General features: G+C 36.5%; 1 pseudogene; it reads right to left on the minus strand.

The window, feature by feature from the left end:
• Window positions 1-4,223: 4,223 nt before the first annotated feature.
• On the minus strand, window positions 4,224-4,342 carry LOC128249234 (5S ribosomal RNA; annotated as a pseudogene).
• Window positions 4,343-19,856: the final 15,514 nt, after the last annotated feature.

Raw genomic sequence — 19,856 nt, forward strand, 5'->3', positions numbered from 1 at the left:
GTCTTTCGAAATTATCAAAGCGTGTGTTGAATTATTGGCTGTGAAGAGTGAGTCACATTTATAGTTCCTCTAGCACGTATCGATAACAGCAAATATTGAAATATGATTGTTTTTACCATATTCCTTATATTCTAACATTCTTGATAATCAAAATCAATAACTAGTGACGTAAGGATAGTAAAGTATTAAGAATGGAAAAGAAGCTTCGATTATTGTCATGTAGGAGTTAACATGTTTCCCGCAACAGAGAATGTACAGTGGTTCTGCTGTCTATGTAAAAATGTCATATAAGAAACGAAAGGAGAAATGTGATGTTGTGAAAATGATAGTGCTTCAACATTGCTTCTTAAACAGTTATAGATTCCTCAGATATGCTACACTGCTCTACAAAATGTTAGCATATACAGATGCACTTATGAAAAAAAGTCCCACTTTTTGATATTTCACTATCCTGCATTGCGAGCGCACACACACAGACAATCTTTCCCAGTCATTCTCAATCAGCCCTCCATTAATGTTGATATAGAATGCCAGTGATTGAACACGCTGCCTTGAGGACAGAGAGGCCTTGAAGAAATCAGTATTAGAGAGGACATACCGAACTGATTGACTTATTGGCCGAAGAATTTACCAAACAATTGATTAGTTATTTCATTAACTAAAAAACTGGGTGATTAATAACAATAATAAAACAAGTGAAATATAACCCGTGCGTGTGTGTTTTTTTTTTATATAATGACCCTCTAAAACTACAAAAAGTGAAAATCCAATTGAGCACACGATTTCACATCAGGAATCTTGCAAGCGAAATACTAAAACAAAATTATCAATTAAAGATTTTTATATCGTCTGTATATTGTAAATTTGCAGAATATATTCTTGAATCATACAATAAAAAAAAAAAAAAAAAATCAAAGAATGAGGATAACAGCACAAAACATAGTTGATTATATACTCATATAGACTATATAATGGCAACACACTTTCATTCAAAAACATTTATTAAAACATAAACATAGAACTTTGGAAACAACTAAAGCTAGTTGATACCAATAAAACGGTAATGTTTAGCAACCATTGAATACTTGCCTCATCGAGTAAAAAATTAATAGTTAATATAAAATGTTATTATACAAGTTCACTTAATCTTAACTTTGCTTGTTTATTTGCTATTATTATTATTATTAAATAATCGTCATTGTTATTATTATTATTATTATTATTATTATTATTATTATTATTATTATTATTATTATTATTATTATTATTATTATTATTATTATTATTATTATTCAGTAGTTTTATTTTGATAACGTGCTTTCACTTCACTACCGAGCCTTGAGCTAAAATTTGAAACCATTATTATGAGTTTTTTCTTTTTTCATTTTCTGTGGAACTGGCATAATCTTTACTGCACCGGGCAAAATGCTTAGGAGCATTTGTCCGACTGTACGCTCTGAGTTCAAACATGGTAAATACAAAGAATCTTGCTGCGCACGAGAAATCATCTCCACTCAACGAAAACTGGAGCTGAATATGACACACCTTTTAATGACACCTTTTAATGACACACCTTTTAATGACACATTTTTAATGCCACGCCTGACTGAAATAAACACAGTAAAAAAATTCCACTGTCATATCAGAATAACTCACTCTACCTCAACTTTCGCTTGGCGCACACCCTGCGATTATATACGTTTCGTCTCCTTTTCTCATTACCATTCCTATACAACCGATTCCTCTGTCTATCTACACCTCACCAAATCTCCATTCACATTACTACAACAGCCTTGGGTGCAACTTATTTAAAACTTATATAAAACTCAGAACGACTCAACTTAATCGCCGTCTCATGACGTTGAACAAGTTGCAATTTTGGGGCCAATGTCCACATTTTCTTTGTAAATATATGTGCGTGTATGAGAGAGAGGTCACATTTTTATGCACATATGCGTATTCATACATGCATACAGAATCATGCACACACACACACACACATATCCACATTACATTATGTGTGGATACATTCTACATTATTTTATTTATGTTTGATATAAATATATTTGATTACACAGTTTGGATGAACCCTGTGTTTTATCCTCTGACTTTTCTCTGTAACACAAGCCGAAGAAACGTGCCGGTCAATATGCATGTCTATTACCAACAAGGCTGAGAATATCTTCTCTGTTTTACAGAGAAAGAAAATAGATTACGACAAATTAAAAACTACGAGAAAATAAAAGCAGGTAAGACGCGCCTTGTGATACCAAGAATAACCAGAAGAATCTCATTGCTTTAGAACATAGTTTTTTCTTCTTACAAGCCATATAAAGTGTTTTTCTTAAACATTATATAAACTTATTTATTGCAATCAGCCGTCACTCACGATCGAGTATAATTCGTTTATATCTTAGCTTCCCTTCGTTAATTATTTTCGTTGCTTATGTAGTCACGCGCAGACATAGATAATCTCTCGACCTCTCAAAACTTGACTCTCGGGCACATTACAATGAATCTGGGTAGATTGGTCTAACATGAAATGAAGTGTCTTGCTCAAGGACGTAAAACGCCATCGTTCCAACAATTGAACTCACGACCTTCAGATCAAGAGACATAAACGCTACCAACTAGATTGCGAACGTTCCCTCTTTCGATCTATGACTTTTTCTATCCAATGTATTTTTAACGCAATATCGTTTTTATTAGTCAGATGCTTGTATTTATAGCTATATCTACTTCAAGCTACACAGTTAAAACCGAATTATTCCACGTGACTAGAAGTTTCTGAAATCTTATGAACTACATCTATCTATCTATCTATATATCTATCTATCTATCTATCTATTTATCTATCTACCTACCTATCTATCTACCTACCTATCTATCTACCTACCTACCTACCTACCTATCTATCTATCTATTTATCTATCTATCTATCTATCTATCTATCTATCTATCTATCTATCTATCTATCTATCTATCTATCTATCTATCTATCTATGCATACCTGTACATACTTAAATATCGTACGTATAAATGTTCAATATGATAAAAAAATTTATGAAAACATATCCATTGCCATGTAACTTAACAGATACTGTTTCAATAAATCAGCATAATATTTTTATGTTTCATGAATATAATGATAGACGAATAAAATATTTTTGACTGCGTTCTGAAGGTTTCAATAAAACGATTTTAGCTGTGTATCCACTAACTGAATGCATCAAATCTCTTGACAATATCGAAGTGCGTATTGGTAAATATACATTCATTGACTCAAATACTAATCAATTTTTTTCCATATCCCCATCTTTTTTATTAGATGTTCAATACTATAAAATATTACTATAGGCGTATATTCGTATAACATACGCTTTTGGTAAATATTTTTGTTCTTGTTATCATTAATTTTCTTTTTCTTTTTGCTATCATTAAATTATATTTCTTTTCAATTCACTACCATTGAGTAATGGTTTAAACACATGATACAGACCTTCGGTAATATCTTTAAACATTAAACACTCTGCAACACTAATGGGATATTAATATTTAAGACTACATATACAAGGGAATAACTAGCATAGTGGAGGGCTGAGATAAATGTCTCACTATTATAAGTTCAAAATATGCCAGATACCAGTTCTGTTACAGGGAGCTGATATCGGTCTGAGGCTATGTAAAACAAATATCAATGTTTACCGCCATATAAGGCGGTGAACTGGCAGAATCGTAGCATGCCGGGCGAAATGCTTAGTGGCATTTCATCCGTCTTTACGTTTAGAGTTCAAATTCTGCCGAGGTAGATTTGCTTTTCATCCTTTCGGGGGTCGATAAAATAAGTACCAGTTGAACAGTGGGGTCGATGTAATCGACTTTCACCCCCTACCGAAATTGCTGGCCTTGTCCTAAAATATGAAATCAATATTTGCCGCCACAAATAAGAGAATTATAGAATATTTAGGGTGCCAGACAAATTGCTATACATTCTTTTTCTACTCTAGGCACAAAGCCCGAAGTTTTTTGAGGAAAGCCAGTAGATCAGATCGACCTCAGTACGCAACTGGTACTTAATTTATCGACCCTGAAACGATGAAAGGTAAAGTCGACCTCGGCGGAATTTGAACTCAGAACGTAAAGACTGACAAAATACTGCCAAGCATTTCGCCCAGCATTCTAACGTTTCTGCCAGCTCACCGCCATTTTTTTTTAGCCTGTGACGCTTACAGTACATAGGTGTTCCAAGCGGTCCACCCATCTAAGTCCTCACTAGGCTCGACGTTGCTTAACTTCGGTGATCGGACGAGAAGCGGTGTTTCAACGTGATATGACTGTAAGCCAAACTGCTGTATATTATGTATTTTAAAATACTCGGTTGAAATTCCAGCGAAATATGGAACTACATTTAGCCTTTCTTTCTACACACGATGAAGATATGTTCATCGATAATGCTTTTTAGAAATATATGAATTGAAACGCCTACATTTACTCTTCGATTCCGTTTCCAAATATTTTGTGCATGAGTCTGAAATTATAAAAATTGCTAGCAACTTATTTTTATGATTGTGCTTATCTGTTAATTTTTGAAATTTTCATTCATATATTTTATTCTTCGCGGATATTATAGGTCAGATGCTTATAGAAATAAATATTTACTTCCCAATTTAGTTAGCAGATGAATTGTCAACAGAGAGGTGTTGCGGTTTCTTTTTCTTTTTTTTTCTTTTTGTAAACATATTACAGTTATAACAAGCAAGAATTATCAGTCCTCATTATGGTCTAGGCTAGTGCTCCGCAGCCGGTATGCCCCGGAACACTGGTGTGCCACGAGACGATGCAAGGTATGTCTCAGTGTAATCTGAATATAATTTTTTCCTTATACTTCTAGTTATATTTTTAATTCAGTTGTGCCGCTGAATTTTGAAAAGAATATAAGTGTGCCGCAAGTGGGGAGCACTCACTAGTCTAGGGGACCAAAATGTAAAAGGCATTGTTCTAGAGGGTGGGGAGAGACCCGCACGAGCATGGTTAATGAATAGTATCCATCAAATATGAATGGTGATATAAGTTGTAATTCTTCTATGTAATCCAGTGACAAAACCTCGACAAACAAAATTTACTCAAAGAGATGTTCGAAAAGTTACTATCGTCCTGTTCTTTGTGTTTCGAATTACTGTACCTTGGATTGGCGTATTTAATATATGCACCATATTTGCGGATAATCAATTGCTATTTGTAGCGTATTTAATGGTTCCATTGTGGTTTGGCTTTGTTCTGCGATAGACACACTTTAATTCCGAGCAAATGGTATTACAGTTAGAAAAATAATGACAAACAAATTAGATGCAGACCGCTCCTCAATTCAGTAACATCATGTTGTTTTCAAGTGTTTAATGCTCCCACATACCAAATCATTAAAGAGAAAGGCAAAAAGAGAAAAGAGAAAGGCAAAAAAAAAAAAGAAAAGAAAATATGTTTTGTGAGATTCAGTTATATATTATCCTCCGCTATTAATCACTTCGCTTTCAATTCCATGAAATTACACTAAAATGCGGACTATTTATATTCCAAGTGTATATTTGTATAAACAAAGAGATGAACTCATGGCAATATATGTGAGTTAGTATGACTCAAGCTGTTTGGCAGCGATCTGGTTTAAGTTCGGCATTTGAGTGGATATGCATTTCTTTTCTACTTTGCAACTCCTCAAAGAGCGGTTAACGAAACGAGTAGAGTGGACCAACTGCCTGAATCACCTCAAACATACATACATACATACATAAACATAAATAAATACATTCACTCGCTCACATACACACGCGCGCACATATATCAATGAACTGTCGCTGATCTTTAAAGAATAATTTGACAAGTAATGATTTCTATAGACTAACAGGAAAGTAGCTGATCACTTGCTAATGAGTTATTTACAAGCGGGGAGTCTTAGCGAATTGGCTTCAGGATATGAAAATTTGTTTATTTCGGTTAATCGTTTTGTAGGAGTGGTTTCAGTTACACAGCAAAATTATTTAGGCAACGCAGATACAAGGACTAGAAGCATCAGCAGATTGACTAATCAACGAGGCCGTCTATACGTTTTTGACTTAGCATAGTAGATTTAAGAGCAGTATCTTCGTCAAGCTACATCAGTGTTGAAACGCAGTATTACGTAACGTAGTAGGATACGTACTTTGCCTGACAAAAAGGGCGGGTTCGGCATTGGTCTTATGTATTTCATCGAAAGTCCATTTAGTCAGAAGCTAGTATGGTAAGAAGCTTGCTTCCCAACCACATGGTTCCAGGTTCAGTTCCGCTGTGTGGCAACTTGAGCAAGTGTCTTCTACTATAGCCTCAGGCCGTCAAAGGCATTGTGAGTGGATTTGGCAGACATAAACTTATAGAAGCCCGTCGTATATATATATACGACGTATATATATATATATATATATATATATATATATATATATATATATATATATATATATATATATATATATATATATATATATATATATATATAATACAAATAATATGTGAGTATATGCATATATACGTACATGTATGTACATACCTACATCTACATGTATATATAGATGCATATCTGGGTACAGGACGTTACAAAAAAACGTGGACAAAATGAAAAACAGAACATAAACAGAGTACAGAAAACACATAGGCGACATAGAGAACATTTCCTTCATCAGTTGCCACCATTCTAAAACTATGCGTTTCGAAGAGTTAGGGCAGGACGCATTGTGAGAATGGCTCTTCTCGCGGAAACAAATTAAATTTGTAGTGCCGAGGAATATCGTTGCGAACAGAAAACATGACAGGAAAACCAAACATTGAACATAAACAAGAAGAGCTAGTAGGGCCAGACGTGAAAACATATGTCTGTGCTTGTCCCCCGTATCACATCGCTTGACAACCGATGTTGGAGTGTTTACGTCCTCGTAACTTAGTGGTTCGGCAAAAGAGGCAAGTAGAATAAGTACTAGGTTTACAAAGAATAGATCCTGGAGTCGATTTGTTCGAATACAGGCGGTACTCCGGCATGAAATGACTGAAACAAGTAAACGTATTTGGTTTGCAAAATTCTTTACGTTAGTTCCTGTGTTGAAGCATATTTTATCGTTTCTGGGGAGTGTCAATCTGCTTTAATGCCATATTAATTAACACACTCACAGGTTTAATTTCCACTTCTTAAAAAAAATTTTCGTTTCCTCCTGCAACCTCTTCAATGCTTGTTGACTGTCCGTTATCAGAGCTGCGTTCTTTTAGTCTGTTTGCTTGTGCATATGTCAGTGTGCTTGTGTGTATACATATGTATGTATGTATGTACGTACGTACGTACGTAAGATTGGTGGAATCGAGTACGTCTAAATTGCGCTAGGCTGGCCATCTTGTCAGAATGAATGACGAAATAATACCCAAAGTCCTCATGTACAGCCAACATGTGTTTGAGGGAATACGATCCAGCTCAGTCATAGTCAGTAGTGGATTCCAGCAAGGTATTGTTTTGGATTCTCTCCTCTTCATTATCTACATCAATTACATAGTAGACATCATTAAACATTCTATACTGAAAATCTTTGCAGATGATTCCAAATGGTACACTTCCGTTCTACGAGTAATTCACTCTGAAAAAGTAGGTTTCTCATACATACAAGGCATAGCTCTGTAGGAGCATGTAAAGCTGTGTTTAAGCAGTTCGCCTTGTAACCAGATGGTTTCCGGTTCAGTCCTTCTACGTGGCACCCCGAGCAACAGTCTTCTACAATAAGCCCGGCGTACCAATCACATGGTTCCGTGTTCAGTTCCACTGCGTGGCACCTTGGGCAATTGTCTTCTACCATAGCGTCGGGCGGGCGAAAGCTTTGTGAATGGATTTGGTAGACGGAAACCGAAAGGAGCCCGTTGTATATATATATATATATATATATATACGTTTGTATGTCTCTGTTTGTCCGTCCACCTTCGCTTCACAACCAATGTTGGTTTGTTAACGTCCCCGTAACCCAGAGTTTCGGCAAGTCCTGGGGTCGATTTGTTCGATTAAAGGCGGTGCTACAGCATGGCCGCAGTCCAATGAGTAAAACAAGTATATGCATATGTATGTATGTATATATATATATATATATATATATATATATATATATATATATATGATACTAAAATAATGGATTTAGCTAAAGGAAGAATTAAAGCATGGCAAATAGTATGAAAATTGAAACCCCTCCCTCCTCTACCCCCCCCCCGTCGGAGAGAAAAAACGTCACCGAGTGATAGTCTCAAGAGACGTATTGGAAAAAAACTGTTAATTAATTGAACTTTGCCTTTTTCGCTGAGAAATTAGAAAACAATCTGGCCTCCATTGTTAGGAACTCTGCAAGAAAAGGGGGGTATAATTACAGGAAATTAAGAATTTATTTCATTAAGATAAATAAGTGTAAGGGCGAAAGATGGAAACAACAGGAAGATGTTCACAAACAATACTTAATTAAGTGAAATTTCCCTCTTAGCTGGTGGAATGTCAAAATGGCGTCTGAATGTTAATTTTACAATTAATGGCGACTGAAATTTCAAAATGAGTTTTGCCAGTGGGATATATTTTCTTTGAAACAAGTTTAGTTTCATTCCCATCTGTGTATTTATGTCACCTTACTGTTGTTTATTTCGAGTGAATAGGTCAGGTTAAATTCTGTGAGACATTGATCCACTCAATTTAAGATCAAATTATCAAATTATCAAAACTTATGCGCGTTCTCAAGAGGATATTATAGACTACGTGATCTTATCATTTCGAAATTCCTCCAATATTTATGCAAACACAATACAGAATACTTATCTACATACATTTATATATATATACATACATATATAAATACATACATGCATACACACACACACACACACACACACACACACATATATATCCCTCTTCTCTCTCTCTCTCTGTATATATATGTATATATATATAATAAATGCGAAAACGATATTCTGTGTGTCCGTGTATCACAATTTGAACCCCCTCTCACTATTCAATGACACTTCTTCTACTCCTCTTGGTGGGGTAAGAGTAATAGTAAGCAGAGAGACGGTGAGGGCGGTAGTAGATTGACAATTCAGATGGTAATGGGGTGATAGTAATAGTATGAGCTGTAGTCGTGATAGAGGCGGAGGTTACAGTGATGATCGTGGTGGTGGTGGTAGCTGAGGCGGTCAAGCATGACGGTGATAGTATGGGATGTGAAAGACAGTGGTGATGGTGGTGGAGGGGAAGGCGTCGAAATCAAAGGTGTTGATGTTGGTGGCTGAATGGTGTGTGTATGGTAGTTGTTGTGGCGATAGTGGTAGTAGTGGTGATGGCTGAAAACAATCAACAAAGAGAGAGAGTGTGAGAGAGAGAGAGAGGGGGAGAGAGAGAGAGGGAGAGAGAGAGAAAGAGAGAGAGAAAGAGCGAGAGAGAGAGAGAGAGAGAGAGAGAGAGAGTGAGACAAAGACAGAAAAAAAAATTGTACTGACCGATTCCTTCCCGAATGAGAAAACAAAAACTGTTTATCATGAAGCTTTGCAATAAGTTCCAAGTCGACATATTAAATCGTTTTGATGACAATTGTTCACTGCTTCAAAAATATTTGTCAAGTTTAATAAAATTTAATATGGCGTAGGAGTGGCTGTGTGGTAAGTAGCTTACGAACCACATATTTCCGGGTTCAGTCCCACTGCATGGCACCTTGGGTAAGTGTCTTCTACTATGGCCTCGGGCTGACCAAAGTCTTGTGAGTGGATTTGGTAGATGGAAACTGAAAGAAGCCCGTCGCATATATGTATATATATATATATGTATGTGTGTGTATATGTTTGTGTGTCTGTGTTTGTCCCCCCCCCCAACATCGCTTGGTGTGTTTACGTCCCCGTAACCTAGCGGTTCGGCCAAATTGACCGATAGAATAAGTACTAGGCTTACAAAGAATAAGTCCTGGGTTCGATTTGCTCGACTAAAGGGGGTGCTCCAGCATGGCCACAGTCAAATGACTGAAACAAGTAAAAGAGTAAAAGAGTGTGTACTCAACGCACGAAAGCCCAATGGAGAGCCCTCCATAGAAGCTAGCTCAAAAGCCGTCGGGCGGCTTTTAAGCTTGCATATATCGTTTACTTGTATCTCTTAAATTGTATCTCTTTAAATTATTAGATTGCAGCCATGATGAGGCACCGACTTCAAGAATTTCTTTGTCAAATAAACCACTCCCAGTATTTATATGTTAGAAGTCTAATACTTTTGCTATCATTACGTTGTTGCCGAAACGCTAGATGACGGGGGCGCAAGCAAACGGACTTTGGTGTCAAACAATGGTGGGCGACGAATACATACACAAAGGCGCGCGCACACAAACACTCATTCACACACACACATACACACGTATATATATATATATATATATATATATATATATATATATATATATATATTCTTTTATTCTTTTACTTTTCTCAGTCATTTGACTGCGGCTATGCTAGAGAACTGCCTTTAGTCGAACAAATCGACCCCAGGACTTATATCCATATATATATATATATATATATATATATATGAATGCGCGCGTGTGTGTGTGTATCTTTATATATCTGCACGTATGATTCCCTATACGGAGCTTAATAATTATTTATATCTACAACAGTTTCTCTTTAGCTCTTACATTTAATCCTGCAATATTTCGTATTTATATACACGTAATTCAAATTTCCGATCATAGGACACAACTCGGTGTTACTTAGCATAGATATGTTATTCATAACCAAACATATTGATTTCTATCTTTTATAAAAGCTCCACACCGTGCCAGACCAGACCAGACCACACAACACCAGAACACACCAGACCACACCAGACCACTGCAGACCAAACCATTCCAATCTGACTATGAAATAACTCTCGCTCAATGCCACGACCTTTTGTTTTACTTTTAAGAAATAGTTGCCACATAGAGTGTACATTTGGCAACACCACGTCAGTTCAAATTGTTTCAAGTCAAATTTGGGTTAGCATTTTATTGAATAAATATTGCCATGCTTCGTGTTTGGCCATGTTTTACCCTCTCTCTGTGTGTCTGTCTCTCTCTTTCACACACACTAAATCACACACCCATACACACACACAAACACTGACACTAACACACCCAGTATCACTTTCTTGTTATCTTTCAATCATGCTTTCGTGTTTCTTTGTTTTCAGGAGTCAAAACGAACATGAACGTTAAGAAAACAAAAATCTATCTTCCCCAACACCAAAAGCACATTTAAAGATTTCTCTCTCACAGCAAGTGTAATTATAAAATTATAATTATAAATACAATATAGATGTATATGAATTATCATTTTTCATTACAAACTGCTGCAACAGAAGATCCTGCAATGTTTCTTAACTACACTTCTGTATTGCTACTACTACTACTACTACTACTACTACTACTACTGTCGCTGCTGCTGCTGATATTACTACTACTATTACTACTACTACTACTGATGAGGAAGATGCTACTGCTGCTGCTGCTACTACTACTACTACTACTACTACTACTGCTGCTGCTGCTGCTGCTGCTGCTACTACTACTACTACTACTACTACTACTACTACTGCAGCAGCAGCAAAGCAGCAAAGCAATGCAAAATACCCCATTGATAGATTTTCAGGTAGTCTCCCCTATGCAGTTATCATATATATATGCAAATTTTACGTTTCTTTTATTAGCCACACAGGGCTCAACGAAGATGGGACAAATACAATGTAGAGCTTTTCTTTTTGGGAGGGGGAAGGAAAAAAAAGGGGGGGGGTCGATCAAAGGGGATCGTAGGAAAGAAAAGGGGGTAGTTCGATCAAAAGGGATCGAAAAAAAAAAAAGGGCGATCAATAGGGATCGTGTATCACACAGTAATGTTCTCGTGTAAAAGGAGGGGAGGACAGTTTAGGTTTGGCCGTGGAAATTTTAAAATTTATTCAATCGAAAATCTTCTCTCGGGTATTCCGAAAACATTACACGCCTAATACACTTAACGGTCTATCATGGACCGTTGTCACTTTGTTATGCTTGTGGATACCCGATTTACTATTTTGTTGTGTGATTCCCCAACACCTTATATGGACCCTCAAGGGCCATATGGACACCGGTAGAGAACCACTGTTTTAGAATACCAGAGCCTACTTTTAAAAACTCGGGCTCATGAGAATATTACGAAGAGGGTTTGGATTAGTAAGTGTAGTTAAGGTGTAGAATTTATAGCATAGAACAGAGTGCTATGGGGTGTCTAGCTACGGACTTTTGTCATATTAAGTCAAGTTACACCGAGCTAAGTTTTGCATTTAGCCTTCGACGTCGATGAATTAAAGTCCAGTCAAGTACTTTGCTATTTATGGTGAAATATTTCTTCCCACTAAGTTAAGTAGGTGTTCTTTCATCGAAGCTAGAAATCAATATTATGTAAATTATGCAGGAAAGATTGAGTTTTCAGAGTGGCAGTAAGAAACCCCCACCCACCACCTTCTAAAGTGCAAATTGCAACAAATACCATTTATTCGCAGGCATACTCAATCTATAAAATAACTGCTGCTGCTGCTGCTACTACTACTACTACTACTACTACTACTACTACTACTACTACTACTAGTACTAGTACTAGTACTAGTACTACTACTACATTACTGGGGTGGATTTAATAAACTCCTCTTCCATCCACTCGCAAATAACTTAGATGTACTTTGTCAAAGTGCATTGAAAAATATAGACAAGCAAAAATAGATACGCGATATTCAAAACAGATTTAGATGAGGTATTAGTAAATATCTACCCAGAGTTCATTATAAATACTACACGTATTTGTGAAGATCGTAAAGATAATTCTGAATAACATATGTGATGAGAGGAATAAACACTAAAGCTAAATTTAATTTCCTAGCTTTGATTCACCATTGTGAACTTTGTTCTATAGTTGTCAATGGCCGCACATCTGTTAACAGCTGAGTTACACGCAAGCAGGACTTTCATCTTTCTTTCATCAATATATCAGCATGTTATCGATGCCGTAACTCCCTTTATTCTATAACCATTTCAATTACGTATAACACCTGCCTGGAGTTGCTTAATTCAACCTTAACAAGTTGGTGCAAGTCTTTGAAAAGTTAGTAGCAAAAACAGATATATTTTGAAATGTATCTCATCACATTTCGTTTGCTGTAGTAAGTAAAAGTTAGTAAATACAAGCAGAGCAATGAGGTTTCGATACTTGCTGAAATTGTATGACTTAGCGGTATTGGATTGTATCACTCCGTCGCTTATGACGTCGAGGGTTCCAGTTGATCCGATCAGCGGAACAGCCTACTCGTGAAATTAACGTGCAAGTGGCTAAGCACTCCACAGACACGTGTACCCATAACGTAGTTCTCGGGGATATTCAGCGTGATACAGTGTGACAAGGCTGACCCTTTGAATTACAGGCACAACAGAAAGAGGAAGTAAGAGTGAGATAAAGTTGTGGTGATAGAGTACAGCAGGGTTCGCCACCATCCCCTACCGGAACCTCGTGGAGCTTTAGGTGTTTTCGCTCAATAAACACTCACAACGCCCGGTCTGGGAAGCAAAACCGCGATCCTATGACCTCTAGTCCACTGCCCTAACCATTGGGCCATTGCGCCTCCACAGCGGTATTGGATAAAAGTTCATATTCACCCCTTTCTTTTTTCCTTAAGTGCAAAATCATCACCACTGGCGTCACAAACGTGGTACGGGTGCGAAACGTGCTGGCGTCATTATTGTAACCCTTAAGACCAATATAGTTCTATGTTTAAGAGATGAGGAATTGTGTACATTATTTGCAATTGACGGGTATTTGTTCTCATCATCTTTGTTGTTAACACAACGTTTCGGCTGATATACCCTCCAGCCTTCATCAGGTGCCTTGGTGAAATTTCGAACCTCGGTTCTTATTTCTAAGGCATTTTTCGATGTTATTATTATTATTATTATTTTTATTATTATTATTCAGGTCACTGCCTGGAATCGAACTTGGAATCTTGGGGTTAGTAACCTACGCACTTAACCACTATGCCATATGCCCGTGAAATAGTGGTTAAGAGCACGGGTTACTAACCCCAACATTCCGAGTTCGATACCAGGCAGTGACCTGAATAGTAATAATAATAATAATAATAATAATAATAATAATAACATCGAAAAATACCTTAGGGATGAGAACCCAGGTTCGAAATTTCCCCAAGACACATGATGAAAGCTGGAGGGTATATCAATCGAAACGTTGTGTTAACAGCAAACAAGATGAGGACAAATATCCGTTAAATGTAAATAAAGTACCTTAAGTCCAAATATTTTTTGTGCAATGTTCCTGTAGAAATTACTTAATTAATTTAATTAAAAAGAAGACATTAAAAGTTTCCCGTGCGGCGAACGCAGGGGAATATCGAGACTGTTACTCTCCTTTTTACACATTTTATAAACTATAACAAAAATACAAATAGCAATTATTTAACCTAAAACATGATGCATACATTAAATACGCCCATCCAAGGTACAATATCTCAAAACACAAAGAATAGCTACACATGCACTTATATATTCATGATGTACACAAATATATGGCAGGTATACATAATACTGAAATACGCATAAAATAAAAACATGCAGACAAATATATTGATATATCAAATTAAAAAAAAAATAATAAAAAAACCTAAATTCAATAAAGAGATGAAAGAAACAGTAAGATGATACATGTTCATCTTATTAGGTATTTCTGCTTATTTAGAAACCTACAATGAAAAGGTCATTTCACAGATGTTAAACCATAAATTTCACAGGATACAGTCTTAAAGTTAATATCGCTCCGCTAAACGCCACAAATTTCTGTCTCGCTATTGGCTAAGAATACACAATTTTTCAATTTTTAAATCTCTGTAACTTTTTCCTCCAATTCCTTTCTCCACATCATCATACCTTCATAGCAATTAGACTGGAAATCTTTACTATTAAAGCCAATTTTCAGACATTTTACTGTCTTTTAAAAAGATGCGGGTTTTGAGAATGAAAAAAACAACTAGATCCCATCCGTCGATCCCACAACATCTTGCATGGATCCCTGTTGAGAAATCCTGGCCTAGTTCATAAGGCGAACTGATAAGTCTTTTTAGTTATAACTGTTGTATCTTTACTAGAAAAAAGGAAACAAAGAAAAGAAAATCATTTTCATGATAAGAGAAAAAGGCCTGCTTTTGGTGTATTGTTATTTGTGTGCGCGCTGGATGTGCATGCACAAATACGTGCACATAAAGTAAGATAACAAATTGCGAATAATTTGGTTACCGAATGCATATACTGTAACCTACTCCAAAATGCACATGCACATAGGTGCCAATAGAGCAAACACGTGAATCCGGGGAGTGTAATATGAAGCCTCTATGAAAAACACTCACATAAAACTTCAATTATCTCGTAGAATCTATTTCTTCTCACATTAGCCACTTCGTACAATACCCTACTACTATCTACTGTGTCCATACGCCTACGCACACGAAAGCAAAATCACGTAAATACATGCATACGCACGTATAGAACCAAACGTATAAGCATGCACTTCTAAACCCATTACACTCCTACATTCATATTCCCCCACACTCGTACCAAATAACCCACGCAGGATAATATCATAGAACTACATTCTCAGCAAACGGACATTCGCACACACATACACACACTAAACCCCACTACAAAACAAAACTCATAAATCCAAAAGAAATACATTAGACAAAACTACACCCAAGAATCAAAAAGAGAAATAAGCATATAAACGTAGCCTCAGCAGCAGCTGTAGTATTTGGCGCCAGTCATACCAGACTATTTATTAAATGCCCTGTGAACATTTATAGATGCGTACACCATTCATTCGGAAGTTACTTTGCGCCTAAAGATGTGCTTCAGACGATCATCTAGAAACTCAGTGAAATGGAATGATATCACTGTAGGTCCTTTAGATAAGCAGCATCTGTGTGTACGTGCGTGTATTTTTTGTATTTTCAGGATAGAATAATTGTCTTAGGGATAAAGAAGACAATAAATTGTCACTAAACACATAGTTGCAGGTTCTAAACAATGTCTATTTGAGAAGTGTATATAGCATTTAATTTATCACTGTGCTTCACTAAAAAACAAAAAAACAAAAAAAAAACGACGGAAAGCAAGGTACAGTGTGAATATTTTCGAAAGCGCTGGTGTGTTTGAGTTGTTTCGGGATCAATCCCACTGCGTGGCAGCGTGATTGAGTATCTTCTACTATAGCCGCGGGTCGATCAAACCCTTGAGAATTCATTCGGTACGCGGCTCCAGCACAGTTTATGTTCACAACACTTAAGTACACAACAACACAATATCTTTTCCTCAACAGGCCCTGTTTTATATAATACTATTTCCCCCCAAGAAATTAAAAAAGAAAAAAATCCCAATATATTCAAAAGATTTCTGTAAAAATGTGTGCAAAGACACTCCTGAAAAACCTGGATACATTTCAGTCAACGACAACTCAATACGTGAATAGGGCATTCCATCGTATGACAAAATTTGACTTAAAAATGATCTAACACACATTCCGTTATGTGGTGTTATTAAGTTATGTGTTGTTATTATGTCCCTGCCGCCTTATCTTGGGCAAAGATTTTTGAATGAAAGATATCAAAGTTTGTATATATATATATATATATATATATATATATATATATATATATATATATATATATATATATATATATATATATATATATATATATATATATATATATATATATATATATATATGAGCGATGGCTAGAGAAATATTGAGCTTTGTTTTTAATAACCAGTTGATCTAGCAAGCGGGGCCTTATATCAGTGAGGGGGCCGGTGCACATTGATGCAGTCGAGAGGGAGGCTCCGAACAGGCGCGCATTCTCTCCTGATGACCCCATACACTGGCTGGCTAACGGTATGCGGAGTTTTCGACTGGTAGCACTTGCATGTGTGAGTTGTTTGCAAGACACACACACACACACACACACACACACACATATATATATATATATATATATATATGTAACGAGCAGAATGCGATATGTTTCGTTGGATTGCTAGTCGATTATACCAACCCTTCATCAATAACAAAGCCTGAAATTTTGTCGAGGAGGATAATCGATTACATCGATCCAAGTGTTTCACTGGGTCTTAATTTATCGACCCCGAAAGGATGAAAGACAAAGTCGACCTCGGCTGAATTTGAACTCAGAACGTAGCGACGGGCGAAACACCGCTATGCATTTCGTCCACTGTGCTTGCTAACAATCCTGCCAACTCGCCACCTTAACCTTTCGTCAATAACGAAAAAATAAATGTGAACGTCGCGCTGAAACTTTACTACAGAAAAATATAGCCGTCAGTACAAGAAGGCATTTCTTTTTCTGGCGCCTGATTCTGCAATCCAACTGTTTCTCATTTAATCGATAATATAACCATATATTTAGCGAATTGATTTTGAATTCCATGTTGCTGTTAATATATATTTAGTTACTTACACGTGAACGTTATTTTCCTGTCGTAGATTTGTTCCGGAAATTACATACGATATATCGAATAAAATAAGTGCTACATCATTTGCTTTCTTCTTGGAATTCTTAAAAGCACTATGGTTTACTTTTCTTCTCGATGTTGTGAAATGTCTGCGGAGATGTCACGTTTTATTGAGAATCTGATTTTAATTTTCTAGTCAATACAATAGAACAGGTTAATAATTGAGACTTCTTTTATACCATTACAATTTATCTGTCAATCTTCTTTAAAAGGTATTCGAACGCTTTCATATATGCAGTTAAATATATACAGTTATCTATAATCTTATGGATATCCATTGCCAAAATTGTCAGATTGAAAATATTTAGTGACTTAATTAAGGATCAAATTTAGCAATTTCAGCAGAAAGGGAGTTTAGACTGCAACTACAGTTCGACTGTCTCTAGCAATTTAAACTATAACATCTTGATTTACATTTTCTGTATGAAGCACAGGTATTTTCATCTGGCTGATATTGAGTGCAAATTGATAAGTAAACTCAAGGATGTTTTGTTATACTTCTTGAACAGTGACTCCATTTTTTTAAACACTAGATCAGTATAGTCAAATAATTTCGATGGGCCACTATATTTAACGGCATTTATTTTACGGAAACTCGCAGGAGAAAATGCAGTTATCCTTAACAAACCTAAAACACAGAATATATATATATATATTGTGTGTGTGTGTGTGTGTTTGAATGTATATGCCTTTATTATGAGATTACCGTGAGGCAACGATTAGAGTGTGTATTTCATCTGTAAATGTATGTTTTGACGCAGAGGCAAACAACTACTCCGCACAAACCACGTACATTTTTAGTAAACATAAGACTGGAAAAAAAAAAAGAAAGAAAAAGGGAGAGCATTCGATTTATAAGTCGCCTTTAGCAACAACTTATTTTGCTTCTGTGGAGAGTAACTAGAACCTGATCTGGGATGTGGTCTAAATGAATAATGTACTGTGTTGAGTCAAACGTTTTGCAATGTTTTGGTAACTTATTTGCATTATTCCTCAGATTACTACAAAAGTAGCTTTGCCTTCAGAGTAGAAGCCAACGTGTTGTACGGTCTGAAGTTACCTTTTTCTTCTCCTCTCAGTTTTTTGATTCCACGCAGATATCAGTTCTTCTTCGACCCGAAGAACTCCTTTACTGAAGCTGAAACTACCTTTTGGCTGAAGAAGCGTCGCGAGCAAAGGAAGTGAGCCATGGATCAAAACAAGTAATAATACGAAAGAGCTAGGTCCGGTCAATATGTTGGGTGTGGCATCAGCTCAATTGCTTTTGGTTCCGTGAGTTTATTCCTGGTCATTCGAGAAATATGAGGTCTAGCGTAATCTTGCTACTGAAGAGCTTGCTTTCTGTTAAGCAAATACGGGTATTTTTGTGGCACGGTTCGTGGGTACAGATCCACTTCAGCTGTTCGGGGTACAGATTGGCATTGATGGTTCAACCATCCGTAACGAACTCATAATGATTTCTTTCCTCCATAGTTTTTCCTCAAAAGTTCCACCAGGGGCAGAGCATCCCCTTGAGTTCGAAACACTCATGTTTGACAACAGGTTCCGAAGTTCGAAACTTTAGTGAAGGAGTTCTTTGTTTGAGAGAACAAGAACTGCTATCGTTCATTTCACACTTCGTTCTTTCCTTCCCCCTCTCTCAAGAACTAACAGAACGATGGCTTCAGACTGTACAACACGATGGCTTGTACTTTGAACGGTAAACTGCTTTCGTTGTAACTTCACGAATAAATGAAATAAGTAACCAAAATATTCTTTTCTACTCTCGGCACAAGGCCCGAAATTTTTGGGGAGTCGATTATATCAACCCCAGTACGCAACTGGTACTTAATTTGTCGACCCCGAAAGGACGGAAGTCAAAGTTGACTTCGGTGGAGTAACCAAAATATTCTTTTCTACTCCAGGCACAAAGCCCGAAAATTTGGGGGAGGCAAACTCGACCTCGGTGGAGTAACTAAAATGTTGCAAAACATTTGACTCAACATAATACTGATTCTGAGTGATTTCATTGGCTGACTACTTAAGGAAACACATTTTGCGTACCTTCAAAGCCTACTTTTCAAAGTGTGAATAAACGTATGTTTAGTAAAGTCTTATCTTCACATTTCTTTTTTTATTACACTTAAAAATCGCAAGGTAGTGCTTATAGTAATTAATTTATTTACGTTGCCAACTAGAGCGCTGTTACCGAGT

Source organism: Octopus bimaculoides, chromosome 12 (assembly GCF_046866305.1).
Source record: "Octopus bimaculoides isolate indiv1 chromosome 12, ASM4686630v1, whole genome shotgun sequence".
Classification (NCBI taxonomy): domain Eukaryota; kingdom Metazoa; phylum Mollusca; class Cephalopoda; order Octopoda; family Octopodidae; genus Octopus; species Octopus bimaculoides.